General features: G+C 36.6%; 1 non-coding gene across 1 annotated transcript; it reads left to right on the forward strand.

Annotated features, from left to right (window-relative positions):
• Positions 1–4,262: 4,262 nt before the first annotated feature.
• Positions 4,263–4,397, forward strand: LOC114616584. The gene has a single exon (XR_003710664.1). It is a non-coding gene; the product is annotated as a small nucleolar RNA SNORA17 (small nucleolar RNA).
• Positions 4,398–4,780: the final 383 nt, after the last annotated feature.

The raw sequence follows: 4,780 nt of genomic DNA on the forward strand, positions 1-4,780 counted from the left end.
AGTAGGAAAGGGTCTTATAGCTGAAGAAGAAGTCAGTACAGTGCTAGATCTGCCCAATCTAGGCACATAGCTTATAATTATAATAAGCTGACTGTGAGTTTTTTAGATGGACTTTTGGGGTTGGAAATTACTACAACAATCAGTCAAAATGCAGTTGTGGAGCCTAGTCACAAAGCACACATCTTGAACACAACTCTTGTGCATATGTCTTAGGCATCAATACAAAAGAGAAAACAGAAAGATTGCAAGAGCCATAATGTCAGGGTGTTTGTTGCGAGATTCAGTCCTCAACATGACTGCTTAAACATGACTGCCTGAACAAGCACAACCATACTCACACAAATGAGGAAATCCAAGAGGCTCAGTGCTACACAAAGAAATATAAGCAGCTAATGTTGAGAGCGGAAGAAATAGTCTTCCATGAAAAGGCACTCCAAATGATTATCTGCTACCAGTGTACCAGCTCTGAAAACATATATACAGCCTGAACAGTTTGCATTTATATAATTAGGAGTGAGTGTGTAAATTTGTGTGTGTGTGTGTGTGTGTGTGTCTGTGTGTGTATGCATGTGACAATAAAGGAAGAGTTCAGAATTTGAGAGTTTTGTAGATAGTAATTTATAAATTATTAAATCAATATCTTTACCTATAAGACCATAAATTTTTCTTTTTAGGGGCTTCTAGTCTATGTTATTTTTTTATGGCATTCAAAATGACCAGTGTGTTACCTAACCACTGGCTATTTCTATCTCAATGCCCAGCATGTAACTCAGGCCAAATATCTGTATCAGTTTCTGGTAAAGCTGGCTCTGCTATTTTATTCTATAACTCAATAAATATCAATAAGCCAGAAAACAGAAAGAAATATGAGATTATTTTTATCCTTTAATTTCTGTCTGCCATCTAGGTATCAAGTACCATAAATTATCTGCTCAGAATAGCTATAACTTAATTTCTGTCTAATACTAATATGGTAATATTAGCTCACATTTCTGTCACAGACTATTTCAGTAGATTGCCCACTTTAAGTAGCTTCTTCGAATTTTATACCAAGCAATTCATCTTCAGCTGTCACATAATCAATTTAAAATGTAAATCTACTAAGCTATCCAAACACACAACTGATGGTTTTAGAGATATCCATAGTTTATGAAACAGTGTTATGTGCTGAATATGAAATATCCTTTCCAGATTTGTTTGTTTAAACATTTAGGCTCTAGCTGGTAGCCTTGTTTTGAGAGGTTTGGAAACCTCCAGAAATTGAAACCTAATCGGCAGAAGTAGGTTACTGAAAAATAGATCCTTGTCTGTGTATTATCTTTGCCTCATTCCTGTTACACTCTATATGCTTCTTAGTCTATTTTGATGTGAGCAAGCATCTATCACACACTCCCTTACAATACAGGCACCTGAAACTTCACTTCCCTTGCCCTGAGGAACTGTATCACATAAAAACATATCAAATATTACAAATAACAAATAAAAATCCATAAAATGATACTTAAAAATTAGTGATATGTTTAGAAATGAAAAGAATTACGCAGATTATCCAATGAAAACTGTTCATTTTTTTTTCTTCCAATATCTTTCTTCTTTTTTAGGTCAGAAAGCAAGATACATCTTGGCCCTACTGTAAGAGTTAGCTGCAGATTCTTTTGCCATTGTTTCATTTCTTTGATGTCACTATCAGCAAAGCTAGCCTCAGACACATACCCTTGCCTCTGCTGACCTTGGAAAAGGATCATTTGGGGACATTTAAACAAAATCAAAATGTAAATCATGCCATTTTTCTTACTGGAGTTTAGCATTATTTGAAAGCTCACATGAGTTACATATCCTCCTATTTGACTTGTAAGAATGAAGATCTTGCTTTTTTCATATGGGAGCATTTCTAAATGTTGAAAGCCACTAAGAGATCCTTGCCAAAGAATCATCTCACAGAATGCCAGCCTCAAGGAGAACACTCTTTATATGAAAGCTCACCCGGTGTCTTTGATGATCTGTCTTATTAGGTTAGCTTCTGCAAGGTAAACTCCTTTGTTATTTATTCAAAGTCAGGCAGGCATGGTAGCTCATCCCTCTAACCCCAGCACTGGGAGATTGAGGAGAAGACTGGCACAAGTTTCAAAGCAGCTTGGGCTACAAAGTGAATTGTAGGCCAGCCAATATTACAGGATAAGGCCCTATCTCACAATGACAAAAAAAACATATTTGGGAACTGAAGTGGAAATTTCTGGTTTCTTTAACAATTCACTTGTGTCATGTGATGGATTTTTTTGGAATCTGTCTCGTAAGAGGACATCTGATTTTTTTTCTGAAAACAGATACTTAACAGGGCACATGATGACTGGAAAGAATATGATTAGAACCCCACAAATGAAGATAGGAGGCTCTTGCATTGGTATTCCATGCAATGCTTTACTTCTTTGCTGGTCTTTGCTGGATCGCTGATCTCACTTCTTCACTGTTCTTCACTGGTCTTCACTTCACACTCAAAAACTTCTCATGGTATTCCAGCTAATTCTAACCGCATCTGTTGATCCATGACAACTTAGTGGAGCTTTGCTGTTTCTGTTGGATCAAGCCACCACTACTGATTCATGTTTAATGTTTGCTATTAAACTGGACTACTAGTGACCTAAAAACAAACAGTGTAATCATCCAAAGGAACTGTTTCCAAACAGTTCCACAAACCCCTTTCCATACTAACCTTCTTTCTCCCCTACCTCTGGTCAGTGGGCTAGAAGAGAGGTTGAAGGATTTGAGAACCCTAAATAAAGAAGTTTTTGAAAAATCTAAGCCTTCGTGGAACTAATCTCAAGCAATAACCTTTACTTTCAGCCACATATATCAACCTGATCACAAGTAACAATCACAGTATATTATCACAGTCACCATTCTGCTCATATTCAGTGGACAATTTAAGCTATGTGACATTTGGAACTAACTTAGATGTGTACTCATCACTGACAAATAAGGTGTGGCCCTTCCGTACCATAAACTGAAGGCTCAGATCCTTACTATAGCAGCTGGGCTGTGCTTGCTGAGGTCTAAAGAACTGAAGAAATACCTGAGTCCCTGTGTGGTTTCTAGACTTATAACTGTCACTTGCATATTGGCAATTGCAGAGGAAGAACATTTTCATTGACTGTTAGGCTCCTCTTCTGCCCTTCTCCCTCCTTCCAGGTCCCATGTGCCCTTACCCTAATAACTATCTGATCTACAAACAAAGGTGCTTATTTATAAATTACTTGCATTTAATTTAATACTTTAGCACATTGTTTTAAATGTCATATAGCTTTCTACAACAATGTGATCCAATAATACAGAAACACAAAAGGCCTCTGGCGTTTTGTAAAGTCTCAATGACAAATTGTTACTATCGTTATTCACAAAGTCTAGAATACCACTGATAACATAGCTAATGATAAAATTCAAAAGAAAGTTATTTGATTTTAATAAGTAAAATCTGTGACTAACATAGCAGTTAGATTTCAAAATTATCATTTATTAATAAGCATATATAAATTTGATTGATAATGCCACACAACACCAAGGATGTAACCAAACCTTCTTGTCTCTCAGATATACCTAAACTTGTAATTTCTGTGAAAATAATTACTAAGAACTCTTTTTACCATGTTATTTTAGTGGAAGCACCTCATTTTTATGGATTTATACTGGACTAATAAGCTTTGGCCACAAAGAATTTCATAGGCTTATTTAAATGTAAATTTTTACATAACAAAAAGTGATATTCAGCTTGGATAATATAAAGTTTACATCATTAAAATTTGCTAATGTAACCTGTATGCTGCAACAATTAAAAAGAGGCAAAATAATCTTATTGTAGAATAATCATAAAATGAAACACACACACACACACACACACACACACACACATATATATATATATATATATAACATAAATATACATAAGAAATATTTTAATACAAGTTAAATTCACTTTTTGTCTGAGGACAGAGTTTTAAGGTAGAGTATTCCTTAGTGTTTATGGAGTCCTAATTCACCCTCCAGCATTCCAAAATAAATAATAAATCAACAATTGAATGTAATCTTTGAGTGATTTAGATTTCAGTGATTTATTTTAAGAGTATGAGCCATAAGTACTTTATAAAATGCTCTTTATCACAAAGCCATTACCCAGATAATAGTGTTTTTCCCTTATTACTGTGTAAAGATTCACTGTCTGCAATAAGGGACACATTTTGGAAGGAGAAGTATATGAAAATATTCTTTACTCTACCCCTAAGGTAGGCATTGCAGATGTGGCTCCTGTGTGTCATGTGCTTCATTAGGCGGCAGAGAGGAGAGAGGCTCTGTCTAAGCTCAATGTTCTGATCTGTGAATATATGAATGAATAGTAGCTTAACATTTCCGGAAAAAAAAGTGAGCCTGAGATGACAACCAGTACTGAGCAGGCACTGAAGTGTTCCCAGGGCATGGAACAAGCCAGAGACTAAACACACACACACACACACACACACACACACACACACACACATACCTTCTACCATTGGGCTGCAGGCACCAGGAAGGAGTGAGTCTAAAGAGTCTAAAACAGATGACCCTCACGAGGAGCCACTTGCAATTGGGTGGACCCAAGCAAGGAGCGAACCTGAGATGACCACCAAACTAATGCCAAGATGCTGGGGCAGGGAGGTACCCTGAGATGATCACCAGTCAGGTATAATGTGGTCCTAGGGGGACAGACCATCCCCAAGGTCACTCCTGCCCAGTGCTAGAGCATGACATTGCA

Source organism: Grammomys surdaster, unplaced genomic scaffold (genome assembly GCF_004785775.1).
Source record: "Grammomys surdaster isolate TR1022 unplaced genomic scaffold, NIH_TR_1.0 332617, whole genome shotgun sequence".
In the NCBI taxonomy this organism is placed as follows: domain Eukaryota; kingdom Metazoa; phylum Chordata; class Mammalia; order Rodentia; family Muridae; genus Grammomys; species Grammomys surdaster.